Source organism: Leptidea sinapis, chromosome 6 (assembly GCF_905404315.1).
Source record: "Leptidea sinapis chromosome 6, ilLepSina1.1, whole genome shotgun sequence".
Classification (NCBI taxonomy): Eukaryota; Metazoa; Arthropoda; class Insecta; order Lepidoptera; family Pieridae; genus Leptidea; species Leptidea sinapis.
Genome location: NC_066270.1, coordinates 9,979,462 through 10,000,000, shown reverse-complemented (window position 1 = coordinate 10,000,000; position 20,539 = coordinate 9,979,462). Strand labels below are relative to the sequence as shown.

The 20,539-nt window shown below is 34.4% G+C and overlaps 2 protein-coding genes across 8 annotated transcripts in view; one reads left to right on the top strand and one right to left on the bottom strand.

Moving 5' to 3' along the window:
- LOC126965103 (uncharacterized) overlaps nt 1-20,539 on the bottom strand; it is a 518,938-nt gene that overhangs the window by 135,165 nt on the left and 363,234 nt on the right. The window lies entirely within an intron of this gene.
- The window catches only part of LOC126964952 (sorbin and SH3 domain-containing protein 1), a 284,029-nt gene that overhangs the window by 41,676 nt on the left and 221,814 nt on the right, over nt 1-20,539 (top strand). The window lies entirely within an intron of this gene.

Below are 20,539 nucleotides of genomic sequence, written 5' to 3'. Positions count from 1 at the left end.
CTATGTTCCTAGTCCGCTAACGAGTTTGCGCATCTTACTAACAATCCGCTAACTGAACAAGCATTAACATAAAAACACTAAGTCCTTCTCCAATCAATTCTGAAACTTCCTGACTCATATTTAACTATCAGATAAGCACTTAACAATTTGTAATTTTTTAAAGTACTATAACCATAAGATAATTCTCACTTCTGGGATTAATTAGACAAATTAAATTTGAAAACAAACTCATGAACGATGCGGGGATTCGAACCCTCGAACTCAACTGTAAAGTAGGGACGTAGTGTAAGTATTAAGTATATAATATATATATTAGGGACGAGACGAGCATGACGTTCAGCTGATGGTAATTGAAACGCCCGGCCCATTATATTGCAGTACCGTTCAGGATTCTTGAAAAACCCAAAAATTCTGAGCGGCACCACAATTGCGCTCGTCACCTTGAGATATAAGATGTTAAGTCTCATTTGCCCAGTAATTTCACTAGCCACGGCACCCTTCAGACCGAAACACAATAATGCTTACTGCTTCAAGGCAGAAATAGGCGCCATTGTGGTACCCATAATCTAGCCGGCATCCTGTGCAAAGAAGCCACCCCCCACTTGCTTGACTACAACTCCACGGAAGAAATATTTCTACCAAATATCAAAACTCTGCGCCTTATGTTTCCGGAGATATCGTAATAAGTCAATACATAGGTGGAAATCTCTTATATATATAATATCTTAATATATATAAATTAGGTGACACGTTGTTTGTCCGCGATGGACTCCTAAACTAATGAATGGATTTTATTGGGGATTACTTCATGGAGTGCAGTTTGGTCCAACTTGAGAGATAGGATAGTTTTTATTTCCATTTTGGTGCCATAATTATTTTATTTCCAATATTTGTTTTGTATGGACATATTTTCTATGAGAGAATTTAGTGACGCACGGTTTGACAGTTCTGCTGTGAAACAATTTCGTTATAACAACAGGGAGCATTTTGTACGAAATAATTCTTGATGTTTTGAAATATTATTGGCAAATTCCTATAAAACAGATTTCTTTTTATTATCTATAGAACAAAGTCGGTCGGGTCAGCTAGTATATATATAATATATATATACTAGCTAACTATATATATATAATATATATATATTAAATATAAATCATTCAAATGATCCCAAAAATTAGTTCTTAGAGTTATTGTCTGATTGTCGGTTTGTCGGTTTGTCTGTTCGTTCGTGCTGACTTATTTCAGATGTAACTGAACCGATTTGAATTTTTAGTGATGTATTGTAACAATCGTTCCACAAACCAAAAATTTTATTGCAATGCCCTGCATTTAACAATATAAGAAGTTGAAATTCAAAAAGAGTTGTTCACTTAACGTCTTTACCTCGGCATTTCTGTGAATTTTAAAGTTTCTTTATATTTCAAGTGCTCGTCACAGTGAGAGTGTGAATGTCGGCGGTGAATGGAACTGCTCGGTCGCTACACCGGCCTCTCTGGCGTAACGTCGCCTACAAATGGTTTCACTTGAGCGTCGAGGCTACAAGTGCACATTTACTTGAAGTGGGCACGTTCACAATAAACATTTAATACAATTATTATTTAAAAATAACAGAGTATGTCTTGCCCAACCTGATATTAAAATTATCTGTCGCAGCATATACCTCAATAATGACTTGTTTTGGCAAATTTTTGGGTTACTTTTACAGTTCCGTAGCCAAATGGCAAAAACGGAACCCTTAGATTCGTCATGTCTGTCTGACAGCCACTTTTTTCCAAAACTATAAGAACTATACTGTTGAAACTTGGTAAGTAGATGTTTTTATTTATTTAAGATTAAGATTTCATACGAAAAAATAAAAAATAAACAACATATTTTACAGGTCGAAGATACTTCGAACTGAAACTCAGAATTTTTTTTTCAGCCAACCTATACGTGTATGGACCCATGTATGGATAGGTCTTCAAAATGATACTGAGGTTTCTAATATAATTTCGATGACTCGCACTTGGCCGTTTTTTTATAATTTCGTAGATTCCTAATTTTCTTTGAATAAAATTAGTTTTTTTTTATAATATTAATTACATGCTGACTGACCAGACTAGGCTGTGTTGAATTTATCAAAAGCCATTGGCATGTAGTATAAAGTATTGAACCTATATGTTGTTCTTATGACAATATGTATTTTATACCATGAAATTTTTAAATAAAAAGTTAGAGAAATAGGATTTTTTTACATGTAAGTACTTAAGGAATATATTATACAATAATTTAATCTAGTAATAAATATAAGGCTTTTTATGTATTTATTTATATTGCAATTGGCCATGGCCATAATTAATGTAAAGGTAAAAAAAAATAGCGTTCGCCTAAAGTACACATGTCAAAAGTGAAAATTCTTTGGAAAACTAATTTTAAATCTCGTTTGTATCAATTATCATAATCTGTTCTCTAAACAGAATGTTTTTTGTCAATATTAGAAATTATTAGATGTTTTACTTACTCGCGGCTGTGCGCTTGTTATGTATTGCCTTACGATGTTATGTATTACGATAGTTGTAGCCTTACGATAGTTATACATTGATCATTCCTATTATTTACTCTTAATACATAATATTTCTTCTACACTTATTATTTACTCTTAGTACTTAATTCTAATGTTCAACATTTATATCGTAATGACTCTGTTTATGTATTTTTCCCAAATCGTAATCAGTACGTAATTAGTAACGACCCTTAGCATTGTTTAATATATTGTTTACTGTTCCCATGTTTAGTTATCTTCAATACATTAGTTAAGTACACTCCTTAAGCATAATATAAGCTCTTGCTAGAGCTATAGCAGTTAGTCGATACTTCAATGTCTTAGTTATAAGTTGTAAATTGTGAATCATTATAATAATTATTTTTTATAACAAGTTTTCTTCTCGTCACGTAACACGCTAAACCTGCATGATACAACGCTAGTAGGGAAGATGTTCAACTTTGTCGCATCGGCGCGCTAAACCTGCACGATACAAAGCTAGCGGAGGGGATATATTCTACGTTTTTGCGGCCACGCGCTGAACCTGTACGGTAAAAGTCTAGTAGGGAAAATGATCTACTTACTCGCGGCCGCGCGCTAAACCTGCATGATAAAACGCTAGTAGCGAAGTTGTTCTACTTACTAGCGGTGCCATGTGTTTTATGATACGTGTGCTTATCTCAATTGGTCTCAATCTCACTCTCCCTTTTCTTGGATAAAAACGTCCCATATTTTCGTGACACTTTATTGGCACATGATATAGACAGATAGATCCTCGGTTTCGATATCCTTATTGTTGAAGTCATAAATTTGCGCAGCGGCCATCTTGGATTTAAAAATGATCCCAAATTCGTTATCTGCACCCTCCAGAACCTCGGATACCATATCCATAATGTTAAAATCATAATTTTGCGCGGCCATCATGGATTTAAAAAAAAAACTGCACGATACAAGGCTAGTAGGGAAGCCTGAGAGTAAGAAATACTTTTATTCAATCGGTGTCAATCGCTCGCACCCTTAAACAAAAACGTCCCACATTTTCGTGACGCTCTATTGCGTTCGATTCGTAAAAAAGTTACCCTCGTGCGCCTAAAGAACTTGTACTTCTAAAATATTTAATAAATGCATATTTACAGTTATCAAGTCTTAGATTTTAGATTACAGATATCATAACATTATTATTTATAATATTGTCGCTATATTAATTAAGTTTCTATGTACGTTTTCGTTTTATATTCATGTTGAGTATTTTTTCGAAGGCCTAATATTGCATCCCTCATTATTGAAGCTATGCAGCTTGCATATGCAATATCATCATGCATCAGGCATAAACTTTTCAGTGGATCAAGTGGGCAAATGCGCTTGATGATTTTTTGAAGTTGAGACTCTAACACGTCTAAGTACATAGCATATGTACTATCCTTAGAAAAAGAGTTTCTCTTTAGTATTTCACCTCGGCGTATAGGTAATACCTATATTCAATTGAGCGGTTTTCTTTTTATCCAAACAAAGCTAAAAGATTCCAGCACCGTGTTCTATTGATTATCTGTTTTACAATGGGGATGCTCAACAAGAAAATATCATCTTTGGACTGGCTATCAAGAGATAGCAATGAGAAAATAATAGTTTTAAGATCGACAATCTTTAGTTGTATCTAGAGTGGCCACAACAGACGGGTTCCTAATGCGGTGTTTATTGTTTAAAAAAATAATTTTCGGACTATTGGTAATTTTAAATATAGAATAACTCTTGGTTAATTAAGTGATGTCGGCTTGATAGTACCACGGCGACGCAATAATATGCGGTATTGCGATTTGAAGGTTGCCGCAGGTAGTAAAATTATTACCAACATCTTATGACCACCCAATCGAGGTAGGTACTGTTCAGAATTTTTGAGTTAAATACGGAAAAGTGTCATGGAATTATTTTACTTATCACAAACGGATGTATATTATCCGACTAAATACCCTCCATCAATTCTGTTGAGGTCTTTACCATCGTGGTACCGCACAGAATTTAATAAGAATAAGAAATAAAACTGAGTGGGAACAGATTGTAGTAGGCATAGAGAGAGTATCACTTAACATTTTTGCCTCACTATTACTTATAATAGAAAAAAAAGCCATGAGTTCTATAGTGTCCAATAAACTGCATTACATTTTTAGCATCATATCTCAATGTGCATCGAACCAGAAGTCTAAAGTACATGTTTCCAATAAACACTACTAAAAATTAAATCACATCTCCGTAGTATTATTTACATTATTTCACTTGTTGCTACAAGCCGTACCGCTCCGCACCGCATCGCACATGTCCTGTGTGTATTTGCCATTAACTTGTGTAACCCGAGCACGTGTGCTAGAGTCACGCGTCTACGTGTGTCGCGTTCTAAGTTCTGCTTCAACTGACCAGAGATGTGTGGAACTTTTATAATCCCTTATTCATTCAAATACATCTCGTTCTTATTGGTATCGTGTTGTTAGATTTTGCTATCTATGTAATATTTTTCATCTAAAATGATTTCATAGAAATTTCATGATTTATTTTGGGTATCTATTATGGGTACATACACTCAGCGGCACAATTAACCTTGCTTTTTACGATTTTTACGATATTGGTTAAAAAAAATTGTGGCCTTACTTGTGAATATTATTTTATAACGTAGGTATATTGAAGTAAAATGAAAGATAATATTGTTTTTAATTATAACGTTTATTTATAATAAAAGTCTCAAAAACACTTTGACCGTAAATTAACAAATGTGATGAAATGGCTTAAAAATAAAAAATCTGCTGAATAAATGAATTCTAATAGTGCGTATTTCCACCTCTAGCCCTCATGACTTCCATCAAACGGTTTGGCATGCTGTCGATGACATCTTTGATCTGTTGTTGTGGAATGTTCTGCCACTCCTCAATCACGGATTGTTTTAATTCATCTATGGTGGTTGGAGCTGGTATGCGGCTTCGAACACGTCTTTTTAAATTGTCCCATATGTGTTCAATAGGATTTAAATCTGGGCTCCGGGATGGCCATGTTAATTTTCGAATGCCGACGGTATCCAGGTACGCGGTAACAACTCTAGCAACGTGGGGGCGAGCGTTGTCCTGCATTAATAAAAAATCTTCGCCAATAAATGGAGCAAATGGCATTACATGAGGTTTCAACACCTCTGAGCATTTATTCCACCTCTTTCGAAGATAACCAAGTCGGTGGCTGCTTCGTAAGTAATGCCGCCTCACATCATGATAGAGCCACCTTGGTAACCTACTGTTTCCACAACAGTACATGGTGCAAACCTTTCATTCTTGCGTTTGTATACACGCTGGCGACCGTCAGGACCGTGCAAGCATATTCTTGTCTCGTCAGTAAACATAACATTCTTCCATTGTTCCATATTCCATTCGGCATGCTCGCGGGAAAAACGAGGTCTTTCTCTCCGGTGTCCTACGAGCAATTGTGGCACTCGAGATGGTCGAAAAGCTCCAAGGGCATTCTCTCCTAGTCTTCTTCTCACTGCTCTCTCACTCACTTGAACATTGCGAACCTCACGAAGTTGGTTTCGTGCCTCAACAGCTGTAGTGAACCGATTTCTTAGAACATTGGTCACAAGAAATCGGTCGTCACGAGCGGAGGTGCATCTTTTTCGGCCCTGTCCTGGTCTTCGCTCATAAGAGCCAGTTTCCCGAAACCGTTTCACTGCATCCCTTAAGGTGGTACGTGCGACACCAAGCTTCCGCGCCACGTAACGCTGACTAAACCCTTATTCGATAAGAGCGACGGCTCTCGCCACTGAATTAGCATCAAATGGCATGTTTGTGATGTCCAAACGCTAGCTTTAAGTTACGAAACCAAAACAAACTCAAATTGTTTACTTTTAATGCCACAGAAGCAATGTAAGCGGTATAGCGGCAACGATAATGAGACGAAGTTCGATATTTATCCTATTCACAATTTATGCGTAAAAAAAACAAAGTTAAGTGGGTAGTTTGTTATTTTTTCGTCAATACATTTTTTTCACACTTGACTTATTTATGCCCAATAACTTACAACTGCGATAACATCAAAATTTGCCACTTTAAAAGGGTTGGCGGTTAATTGTGCCGCTGAGTGTAGCTTTTTCATAGTTTTGTGTGGTTTTGGTCGTTTGTGGCCATTTCTCTATGTTTTGTTTTCTTTATGTTAACATGCAAACATGGACACTCATAAGATTCTGATGTATTAAAACAGATGAATATTTAATTCCTAATTTGAAATTCGATTACTTGACTTTAATTTGATCGTCGGGAAGCAATTACCCATACAATACTCGATGTAATATTGCTAAAAAATAAACAAAACACAATTAGATTAGTTTTTTTTTTTCATAAATGTTTTGAGAAACTGTATGTTTTCATATTCTAATATTTTTAAATGTTATAACATTATATAGATATATCTAACAGAAAGTATTACATCTACTATTTTAACGTGGATTTTTGAAGTTAAACTTGGGGGTAACTCAGAAATTATTTCGTATTGAACTTACGGAAGTACTGAGCATTACTTTCGTCAGACACAAGTCATTTGATACAATTTTTTACTGTAATTATTTTATGGCTTTAAAAAAATTTCAAATTGCTCTGTAATATATTTTGAAAAGTAATACGTAATGATTCTGTTATTCTCCAGTACAAACATCTGACCACAGTTTAACGATCTCTGAATTGCACTTCATCATAGCACAACCTTCTACTCTAGTTATTAAAACTAGTAAAGAGATTTATTTCTCCAAATTGATTACTTTAGAATTATTTTTGATGACATTTCTAATATACTACTACCGCTTCGCAAACAAGTGGCGCTCTGAGAGAGAGGAAGCGGCGCAAGAAACTCTTCTAATTTTATTTTTTTGCGCTCTTTTTAATGAAATATACAATATCGTAATGTCATTGCTATTGCTATAAAGTAATTATTATTTAGTCCCAGGCTTTCCTATCACTTAGATATTCAGGTGTGGTGTGGTAGGATTTACGACAGTCATTTTTTAATTAAACATTTCAATTTATTTATAGATAATGCCTGAACAGAGGCTGGGACTATATTATAAATTTACCCTTAAAGCTATTATGTATCTCATGACGCCTACTAAAATTAATTACAAGCAATCCCTTATTTCTACTGTAATAATAATGAAAAGTGAATTGTGTCGTACAGCTAAGTGGTGAGCCATTGCATCCATACCAAAGTCTTAAACAATATATCAAAAGAAGTATAGAGCTAGGAGTTTTTTTTTAATATAACACACATAGAATGCAACCAATATCAACAGTGCCGACTGTAGTACTCCCGGACCGACATGATTCCAATGCACCTTCAAGATTAGAGCACTCTCACTTCAAAGGCCAGTAACGCATCTCTTGAATTTCAGATTTCATCTCGCATCAGGAATGCCAGTTGCCTCTTTACTGGTGTATTCCCGAACGAATATATTATCAATTGAACATTGATAAATAGGTGGAGATTTCAATAAAGCTATGTCTGGAAGTATGTTATTAGTCATCAAGTATAGAAGGGAAAAGTTTAATAGATTTACGATTACGTCATATTTAAATTTGTATTTTTTATCACACGAAGGGACGAGACGAGCAGGGCGTCCAGCTGATGGTAATTGATACGCACTGTCCATAGCAATGCAGTGATGTTCAAGATTTTGCAAAACTCGAATATTATGAGCGGCACTACAATTGCGCCCTCCAGACGGAAACACAATTATGCTCACACATTACTGCTTCACGGCATAAAAAGGCGTCGTAGTGGTACCCATAATCTAGCCGACTTCCTATGCAAAAGAGCCTCCCACTGTGTTTATCGTTTCAAGAGTTTCCTCAATTTCCATAATTAAGATCTAAGAACCAGAGAGGCCGCTTAAAATATATATAATAAAACAAGAGAGAATTCTATTCTTTAAATAATGACATCTAATAATAATACATATAATTTAAATTGACCTAAATGCTTCAAATGTAGAGTTTATTAATGTTAAAGCAATTATAATAATAACTAAAATTTTGTTATGAAATTAAAATGAATTAGTAGTTAATAATAATATTGCATGCCAGAAATGGCCGATTAATTTGATACCTTAAAATTATTTACACCCATTCTTACATGTTGCATGCTGAGGGTAAGAAGGGACCTGGCGCTGATATCATATCTATTTAAAGTCTTAAGAGGAAAGTACATAATGCGGATATATTAGGCAGACTGCATTTTGCTGTTCCGGATAGGTACGTATGGCGCCGACGCTGACGTCAGCCACCGTTGCTGATGGTGCCGTCCGCGCGCATTAACTTGTTAAGCCAGGCAGCGATGACTCCTGCTCTTCGTACAGTTAACGAAATAGCCTCACAGACGGATCTATTTTGATGCACTCAGGGTGAATTCACGAAAGTAGCATTATTTATAATATGTTATAAAATTTAAATATAAAAATGTAAAAATGTATGTACCTCTATCGCATTGGAATATTCTGTAATGATAGTGTGAATTTTGATAAAATAAATAAATAAATGTTTTCTGGAAAAATAAAGGATTTATGAGAGATAAACGGAACCTGTTACTGTAAGGAACTGAAAATTCTTATTCTGCATGTGTCGTACGAGCTTCTTGACACAAACTGCAGTCAGTTTCGTTGCTAATAAGGTTGTAGTAGGAATAATAAGGCTCTTCAAACTTTAATATTTTTACCATTGCTTATTTTTTATCGTTTTAGATATTAAATACTGCCGAATCAATGATTTTTGTAAACGATTTGTTGTGTTTTAAAGTGATAACCCTCACTTTTGGGATTAATTACACAAACAAAATTTGAAAACAAAATATATGAATGTAACGGGACTCGAATCCGCGACTGACCAACCGTTCGAGTGACGTATTTTTAATAAAATCTTGTATGATTTGTTCAACTCTCAGGTTATGGCTTCATCTACAGGATCTACTTTACAGTTGATAACCTGCTCAACCCCAATATTTGCATATTAGGAAATTTACTTGAGATGTCGCTCTTGCTAATCTAAACAATTTTTTATGTTTTTTAAGTGATAACCCTCATTTCTGGGATTATTTATGCAAATAAAATTTTCAAATATAATTTTATGAACGATGCGGGACTCGAATCCGCGAATGAGCCAACCGTTCGAGTGACGCATGTTTAATAAAATCTTGTTTGCTTTGTTCAACTCTCAGGTTGTGGCTTCATCTACAGGATCTACTTTACAGTTGATAACCTGCTCAACCCCAATATTTGCATATTAGGAAATTGACTTGAGATGTCGCTCTTGCTAATCTAAACAATTTGTTATGTTTTTTAGGTGATAACCCTCACTTTTACACAAATAAAATTTTCAAATATAATTTTATGAATGATGCGGGTCTCGTACCCGCAACCTCATACATTTTCTATAAAACAGAATAAACAAATACTTAAGCTTAAAAAAAAAATAAAAAAGTGCTGAGTATGCAATAAAGCATCGTTCGCTCTTAAATGATCAACTTCAAAGAGCTTTCTTTTTCTAGCGTCTGTTCCATATTAAATGCTTCAATAATTCTCCTTCTTTTAAATCCTCACCCATGCAGACGTCCAGTATGTACTCTAGGATATTAATAAGAACACATTTCCGTTATATCAATATGAGAGAGAGATTTTATAACAGTTTAATGTATATTTTAGAAGAATCTTTGAATAATACTTACTCGATGCACGGACTAGTAAAAACATAATGACTCCGTGTCACCTTACATAACAGTGCAGCACCAAAACAAGCCGATTAACGTGTAAATAAATAGCCCCACGCACACACTTACACTACTACAGGCCGATAGGCGGCCATTATGATAATTGTCATCGTCTGTGACAGATCAGTGTGCGTCTCAATAAAATATTTTAAAAATGCCATCGTGCGTTGTGAAAAAGTGTAAAAACGATACTTTATAAGTATTTGTGGCCATATATGATTATTTATGTGAGAAAAAATTGTGTAACTAGTATCCCCCGTAACCGCACACACACTAGCATAAAGGTGCTTCACTTACCAATATCACGGCGCGGAGTCCTTCTTTTTTTACTCGTCCGTGCGTTGATGATAATTGTTATTACTGGAACTGTTTTCTTTTTTCCTGGAACATAATATTGTTACTATATGTTGTACATGCATTACTGGAAGTGTTTGTAAAAATATATGATCACACTTTTATTTATAAAAAATTGCGAATGTCATAAGAACGCAAATATTTAATATATGGTGTAAAGTCTTATAAAAATGTGTAATTGCTATGTACCTATTTTCGATATTTCGGGATTATTGTGACGTAAACGAAAATATAGTCAATTATCGATAAAGGTTGCAATGTAATGAAACCAAATTGTTTTTCTATGAGAGCTTTATATAAAATATTGTTATTAAAGAAATATAGCATTTGAATTAAAATATGTGTAGGCAATATAGTTATTGGTCTAAAATTTGAAGGACCTAGCCTTGAATATAGGAATTACTTTAATTACTAAGATACATAATAACTTTAAGGGTAAATGTATACACTTCTACAATAAAGTCCCAGCCACTGTTCAGGCATTATTATTATTGAAAAGAGCGCAAAAAAAAGAATGCTGGGAGAGTTTCTTGCGCCGCTTCTTCTCTCTCAGAGCGCCATTTGTTTCCGAAGCGGTAGTAGTATCTAGTAGTATAAGAAAAGACATCAAAAAGAATTCTAAAGGAATCAATTTTGAGAAAATAAATGCCTTTTATGCCTTTTATGCCTTTACTTTACTATGTTTCATTAAGTGAGGAAGCACACCACCTCCGTTGCATTTGTTGAATAGAGAAGCTAGTTTTTTTTATGACAATAAGGGACGAGACGAGCAGGGCGTTCAGCTGATGGTAATAGATATGCCCTGCCCATTACAATGCAGTGCCTGCGCTCGTCACCTTGAGGCATAAGATGTTAAGTCTCATTTGCCCAGTAATTTCACTAGCTACGGCGCCCTTCAGACCGAAACAGTAATGCTTACACATTGCTGCTTCACGGCGTAAATAGGCGCCATTGTGGTACCCATAATCTAGCCGGCACCCTGTGCAAAGGAGCCTCCCACTCGTAAATTCCCAGTCCCGCATTGTTCATAAATTCATCATTAATCGTAAATAGTTTATCAAGTAGTTTCTTTTTTTTTTTTATTAGCCTAAGCCTTTTACACGAGGCATCTTCAGAAAATACTCGATCGAATATTCAAGAAAACGTTTGATAATTATGGATTCATGCCTAATTCAATAAATTTTTATAACTAGAATTACTTTACCTTTTTAAAGATTATTGCAACAATTGAGTTGTTCATCCAAATAAAATCTTATCTAATATTGTCATGAATGTGTTCGCACACGGTGCACGGCACAGAGTCCTCACAAACCCAACACATTACAGTCACACAAAAAGATTATGTCTCTATCTGCGTGTGCCTGCATGGAATTTTAATTCTATCTTTCATGAACAAAACGTGGTAAAATGAAGGTGTTGTTTTTATATCTTAATGTTGATAATCGCTTACACTTTTTGGACTTTAATAATTAACAAAGTACTATGTTTTTAACCTACTTAAAGAAAGCAGGAGTTTGTTACCTCAAAACTTTCGACTGGGTAAACCGATTTTGATAATTCTTTTTTTATTTGAAAGCTGGTGCTTTCCGTGTAATTTGGTCCAGATCTAACGATGGAATCCATGAGAAAACCATAAAAGTCTTCAATTTGCTATACATACGTATAGCAAAATGGATGAAAAATTTCCGAACAACTCAATATCGCGCCAACCGATTTCGATGATTTTATTGGAAAGCATATATTTCAAAGATAGTTTGGTGAGAGTTTGGTTAGGTTCTGATTACGGAATCCATGACAAAGTAACGTAACACTGTCTGTAATCAAATTGCAAAGTACTTACGTTCATTGCTGCATTGAAAAATTTAGTATATCTACACATATTTAGACAAATTGTTAGTGCACTTCAATTTCACTAAAAATGAAAAAATAAAAATTATTAACAAAAAACTTCAAAAACACTATTCCAAAACAATAGATATAATATGCACTAAAAAGTAAAAAATTATTGCGTGTTTTTTTATACAATCGAATTAATTAATCTATTTCTGGTTACGATTATTGTAATTTTTGGAATCGAAGTAAGACGAGTTGAAGAACTAATAAAAAAAGAAGAAAATGAACCGACGCAAACTTGTTTGCCGCAACTGCAACATCAACACTTGCATGTTGATTAAAAATAAATTAGGTTCGGTGAGTGAGTTTAAGTTGAAGAAGTTTTCACGAGATTTGTAATATTTGTTCGTATTTTAATTAAAAGTGCTACAAACTTGTTAGCGACGCGACCGACTGCAGTTTGTGTCAAGAAGCTTGTAGTGACACTGAAGAGCATTTATCTTACAGTTATAACATCACGTTTCTATTTTATTTTATTTTAAATAGACGTAGTTCCTGAAAAACATTCCAAGCTACAAACATCAGATTTTTAGGAATTCGTGTTTTGATGTCTCATAAATATTAGTGTATTCCATACATATAGGGTTGGGCTAATAAGTCATGATGTCATGTATAGAGTGACAATAGGACTGCCATTTTTGTCAGTCCGTTAATATGAATCACGTGACCAGTTTTGTGTTCTAAACTCAATTTCGACATGATTGTGGTTTGGACCGTTTTTCTGGAATTACGTCCAATTTTAGATCGAACATCAAATTGTAAGTTAGTTTAAAAAAGGTGGGGGAAAAAGATATAACTGCAAGTAAAATATAACCTAAAATTATTAAACGACTTGCTGACCCGGCAAACGTTGTTTTGCCATATAAAGTATAATTCACGCGATAGTTTTATAAGTAATAAAATATTGCCTATATTATAGCCTGTACATCATTTTGTTCTATTGTCAATAGTTTTTGCAGCGCACGCAAAAATAGGTTTTCGATTTTACACCTTGTGTTACAAAATAGCAATTTTATTACGGATCCCTAATTTTGAAAAAAAAAAAAACAGTATAGCCTTCCTCGATAAATGGACTACCCAACACTGAAAGAATCATTCAAATCGGACCAGTAGTACCAGAGATAAGCGCGTTCAAACATATAAACAAACACTGCAGCTTTATAATATTAGTATAGATATGTATTGTTTAATCAATAATTTGTATCTTAAGTCTATGCCAAATTACTGTCTGCTAAAAGATATATATATGTTGAAGATTGGCCAGCAGTGGGATAGTTAAGGTTATTAGTAAGACGTGCAGTGTGGATTCACAACTCATTCTTTTTTCAAGCAGGTATTACTGCCGGTTCGTACTGCCTCAAGGGATAAATAAAACACCTAAACTTTTGTATAAAATAAACTTTAAACAAACAAAAGCAATCCTTTTTTTATTAAAACAAAATAAAAAAATGCTCGGTATCAATGAAATTTATTATTACTTTTGATTATCACACATGATGTTGCCTACTTACAAAACATGAGTTTTCCTAAGATACTGGCTATTTAGAGGGTTTCAATTTGATATTCACAGACTCACACAGTTATGATACAGTCTGTTAATCAACTTACAGCTTTCTGATAAACTCTATTATTTGTTTTGTTTTATGGTGCGGTTAGGTTCTGAAATTTTCTTTTTTGACAAAACTTAATATATATACATATAAAACAATCTACAAAAAAATAATCTGATAGATAGTTAACAACTGTAGTTAGTCTACCAACTATAGTTAGCTAAAATTAAGTGTTTTTTACCTCCTGAGAAATTTAGAAAGATATAAAAATTCTAATTAGCTATTAATTTTAAACTATTCTTTCAATTTGATTTCTGAACGACGGGGGACACACCAAAGGAAAAATAAAATTGTTGTTTTTATTTAATTCCGAGTATTTTCATATTTCTTCAAACCTTTTAAACCTTCTCTGGACTTCCACAAATATTTCAAGACCAAAATTTGTCAAATCGGTCCAGTTCTCGAGTTTTAGCGAGACTTACGAACAGCAATTGATTTTTATATGTATAGATTACTACTGATTTGAGTGCATCTTAGATAGTTCGATGGTGTCAGAATATCCATATAAATAATGACAAGGACTGTTATGTCAATGAAATGTAGATGGCAATTGCGCATATCGTTCTGTTAGTTCAAGATGACTTATTTTTTAATAAATTATAATAATTTCTTTCTCTTGACTCCCATATCTTAACGCCTCAATCATTTCTATATTATCATTGTATAAACTTATGTTTATAATTAATATAAACTTGTACTTGTGCGATGATTCCTTAATTTTTAAAGAGAAACTTTTATTACATCATACAAATGATTTAAGTTTTCTTTAGTGTTAATTCCGCCAATATTTTGTTTTTTAAAAACAATTCGACACGTGTTTCGCCTCTACACGAGGCAGGACGTGTTGTCTCGCCAAAATTTGCCGGATTTTGACACGTGTCGAATTGTTTTTAAAAAACAAATATTGGCGGAATTAACACTAAAGAAAACATAAATCATTTGTATAATTATGGATTTCCGCAAAGTAACGCCTAATTCAATTTTTTTTTTTTGTTACATCATTTCAAACTTTTTCGTCTGTGTGTTGCATGTTGCGTGACGGTCGGGCGGCGATATTTTGTTTGTTTTTGTCAGTGTTTTTATTTTTTAAAGAGAAAACTTTAATGTGCTTTTGGTAAACAACGACACAGTTAGTGAGTCCAAAAAAACTGATCAACGAGGAAAAAGCTAACTTTTATTATTTCCCATTATCGTTCCAATTTTCCAAGTATAAAATTAAGGGTAAATGTATACACTTCTATAATAAAGTCCCAGCCACTGTTCAGGCATTATCTATAAATAAATTTAAATGTTTTATAAAAAAAATGGCTTTGTCGTAAATCCTATTACTCCACTGCTGAATATCTAAATTATCGAACAGCCTGGGACAAAATTGTGATTATTTTATAGCGATAGAAATGACTGTATACAATATTCTATATTTTTATTGAAAAGAGTGCAAAAAAAGAATGCTGGGAGAGTTTCTTGCGCCGCTTCTTCTCTCTCAGAGCGTCATTTGTTTCCGAAGCGGTAGTAGTATCTAGTAGTTATTAGAAATAACATCAAAAAGTAATCTAAAGGCATCAATTTTGAGAAAATAAATGCCTTTTAAGATTGATAAAGCGATTTTTATACCCTTAATATTATTCCAAAAATTTTTAGTTAAATGTCTATGATGTGAAAAAAGTTTCACTTTTGCCGTGGTTTCATAAAACCACACAATCCTTTTTAAATTATGTGGGACCATTCTCGCCATCCTCCATTTTTATTTATAAATACTAATAATATCATATTATCTTTGCAGAGAAATCTTAAAGCTGAAATAATTAACACACAGTCTGATAACGTCAGTAATGTTAGTACCAAGTGTATACCTGCGGAAATAAACGAAAATTAAGCTTTATTTATATAAATGTTTATCCGGGTTTTGAAGGGTGTTATCACGTCGCACGCACAGCCTTGGCAATAAACGCAAGACATTAGAGTTATACAGCTCAAATGACTATGTCTCTATTTACGAGTGCTTGCGTAGAATTTTAATTCTGTCTTTTATAACATGGTCGAAACTAAATTGAGGTTTTGTGTTCTAGGTAGTAAATCGTTTTGAGGTTATTTTTTACAGCATTGCGTATGGCTCACTGGTGGTATTTGATCACTGATACCTGGTTTCGTTGAAGTGACCCTTTTCATAAATATCTTAAAATTATAAGCTCATTCTAACTTTATTAGAAGGAAGTTCTTAATCAGTCGGTGTAATATGTTCTTATTTTCTATAATATATAATTGTAATTTCAAAGTAATTGAAATTGAAATTCCACACACTTATTCGGGTTTCTTTCGTCAACGATAACTCACGAACGAATTAACCGATATTGACCGGCTTGGTGGCGATCGACGTGGTTTTTTGATGTTTAAAGCTGATTACTTACGAAACGATCGGCAAAGCCGTTTAAAAGTTATTCTAAAAAAATCATTTGAAAAAAATTCGTAGTTTTTTTTTGAGATTACTCAAAATCTGCCGGTCCAAATCAGTCCGAATAGTATTCATAATCTAAGTTTGGTGAAGCCCTTTCGAATCGCATCAACCGTGATGAAATCGGTAGAGACGTTCAAAAGTTATAAGGGGTCTACATACATCCATAGACACACACACATATGCACAGACGTACGGACACCATCGCGGAATAGTCAGATAAGCTTCGTAGGACCTTAAAACGTCAAGATCTGATGAAAACGCGATTTTCCAAAAACGGGGTGAAATTCAATACCTATCTTCCCCAATTTTTAACCAAATTTTAAAAATAACCAATTAAAAATATATCCCATTAAATCTCTGTAAAAAGCTGTAAGTGATTGGTTAACTTATCTTATTTAAAATAAATCGAAAGTCTTCTGATCAGACTGACATGAAAAGTACACTCAGTCTAAAGATGGAACGCAGTTCAAGGTCCAAACTCAAACCCACATGCACACACACACTGTTTTCAGATTTGTTTTGTGCGATTATTGTAAAATTTAGTTTTTAATCATTTTTGTAAGTATCCACTAAGGAAGTTGCCAGGTATTCCCAATACAAGTGTCCTAATACAACGTACTGGGAAGTCTCAACCAAAAAAATGTATATGCAATTACCGAAATTTATTATTTAATCTATATACAATAACTAAATACTATTTTCATCATCGGGAACGAAGTTGATTACAAATCCAGCAAAGAATTTTAGAACTGCCTATTTTCTGCAGTACTTCGGGTCCACTATCTATCCATCCCTTTCTTTTTAAGGAATAAGGCGAGCAGGACGTTCAGCTTACGGTAATTGATACGCCCTGCTCATTACAATGCAGCACCGCTCAAGATTATTGAAATAACCAAAAATTCTGAGCGGCACTACAACTGCGCTTGTCACCTTGAGACATAAGAAGTTCAGTCTCATTTGCCCAGTAATTTCACTAGCTACGGCGCCATTAAGACCGAAACACGGTAATGCTTACACATTACTGGTTCACGGCTGAAATAGGCGCCGTTGTGGTACCCATAATCTAGCCGGCAACCGGTGCAAAAGAGCATCCCACTGGTAGTCAATATCTTCTAGTCCTTAAACGTAATATGCGCTGGATATTTTTGGCAGGCTACACTCGCTAGCATTTAATTTACAATCGCTTTAAAAACATTCTTTAATATTTCTACTCCATTTTATAGATAACTGCGGATTTCGGAATATTAAAGTTCATTGGCACATTAGAGCCACATAGGTAGGGGTTCGTGTCGGCGACAAGATTAATATTCGTAACGAGTGGCGAATGACGACCCCAGGCGAGGTAACAATGGAGGAACGTCCTCACGGCCCGGCGCATGCATATTACTTAATGCCCATATACTTCGATGATATCGACTTGTTCGTTCTTTTACAAGTTAGTTATATCCCTTACGAGCGGCGGGTTACAACTTAACCCGGATTATTGTAAACTTAAGGAATAATAATATAAGACAACTTTTTTTAAATATTTATTGGATTACTTCGTTTCGAGATCAAGTACGCTTCTAGTGATGAAAATGAACTGTTGTGTTTAACAATAGTAATTGAAGAATAGTTATAATTTGGTGTCATGGAGAGTGCTGTGGTTTAGATGTGTTCCAAATTTGAAACGAGTTGTGTTTAATGTATGTTAAGGCTTCGAGTTTCCGGCAACAATGTTAAAGTTCTGCTCACCAGCGGCGAGACGCAAAGACACAAGTGCGGTACGTAACTAATAAGTTTGTGTTTCATGTTCATTATAAATACTGGCTTCACCCTCTAAGTTGTACTGTGAAACAATTTAATTCAGGAACTTAATGAAATTGAGCATTTTATTAGCCAGAGAAGTCAGATGTTTATAGTATGAATAATAAATGCTTGTGTATTTTATTCATAAGGCTTACTTTTTTATATTTGTAATTATTACAATATTTATAATAATGTGATTACATAAAATTAAAACTATCAGTACGGGGAAGCGTACCAAGAATACTGGCAGCATTTCGACGACCCATATAGCCGTACGGTTAGTGACCCGGACTACTAAGCTAGAGGTCCCCGGTAGGTGAAATCATTTATATGATGAATATGTTTGTTTCCGAGTCATGGATGTGTAAGAAGGAGTACTTATCCGTACATAAGAACTCCTTATTATATCCTAATTATTTAAAATTTAAATATGGACGCGGATGAGAAATTTAAAATCGAATAAGACAGAATAGAAAAGATGAAAAGTGAAAACGGTCGGCCTTCAACCTCATATTTATAAAAATGTTTGATAGAAAGTGACAGTATAAGAATATAAAATACTAGAGAGATTTCATTGTTTTAGTCTGCAACAATCGCGCGTGTGAAGGAGGACTCACGCGCTACAGATGTTTATATGTATTTATGTATGTTTATGTAAGTATATTGTATTAAATATATCGTTGTCTTGTACCCATAGTAAAGGCTATGCCTAGTTTGGGGCAAGATAATTTGTGTAATAGTGTGTCAATATTATTTCCACGTTGGATAGCTAGGATGATTCGTTGACCGAAATAGCTGCTAGCGCTTGGGTTTCCAGTAGCCTTATTGAGGCGAGAAAATAGTACTTTGTACATTCTCCACTCCTCAGGGTCCCAAGGGCCCCAAGTGTCTAGGACTTGAGAATTACTTCAAAGGGCCATGTGAACTATTTTTGTTTCCAACTTCAAAACTCCGTCGATTGGTTACTAATTTAAAATTTTATTTCAAAATGAAAAACAAATATTTTCAAATTTAAATGTTCTATCCGACCTTTTAAGAGGAGTATATGCCTACCTATATCATAGAAATGAAACAATCCTAATGGGGCTATAATCGACTGTGTTCTCAAGTAAGAAACATACACAAACATCATCAGCCGGAAGAAGTCCACTGGTGCACAAAGGTCTCCCCCAAAGATTTCTATGACGATCGGTCCTGCGCTGCCCTCATCCAACGTATTCTAGCGATCTTGAACAGATCGTCGGTTCATCTTGTGGGGGGACGGACTTCCGGTTCGTGGTCGCCATTCGAGGACTTTTCTTCCGCACCGGCCATCGATCGTCGAACCATGTGAACTAATACGCTTTTTTATATCTATTTAAAATATATGACTGTAATGCTTGTTTTAGACTGTAGATATAAAATCATTTACTATATGTTTGAAACACATACATAGTAAGTGTAGATTTACGTAAGTATCCATCCCTACTATGTGAAGTAGATCCTGTAGTGAGTGTAGAAGGAGCCACAATCTGAGAGTTGAAGAAACTATACAAGATTTTATTACGATACGTCACCCGAACGGTTGGCTCAGTTGGAAAGAGCGCTCGCACGGAATGCGAGAGGCCGCGGGTTCGAGTCCCGCATCGTTCATTTTGTTTTCAGTTTTATTAGATAAATGTGTAACTGTGTCACATTTTATAACTACCCACTTAAATTTAGGTATTTATCCTCTTATTAGTTATTAGTATTCAGTGCAAGTACCTAAGTATAAGTTAACCGTAGCAAGTTCGCATGTAGAATTACAAATTTAATAATTAGATTTGGGTCATATATTATGATATATAACTTTCATTCTAGTCACACTTACCTATATCTAATATATAAAATTCTCGTGTCGCGGTGTGCGGGACCGAACTCCTCCGAAACGGCTTGACTGACTCTCATGAAATTTTGTGTGCATATTGGGTAGATCTGACAAACGAACAACATCTATTTTTCATCCCCCTAAATTTTAAGGGTAGTCCACCCCAATTATTTTTTAAATTTTTAGATAATTTATTTATTTTTGAACCGACTTCAACAGAAATTCCTATTATTACTAGAGTATTATTTTCTTCAAATTAATTAGGTTTCAGTTCAATTCAAATAATAATCTTTGAT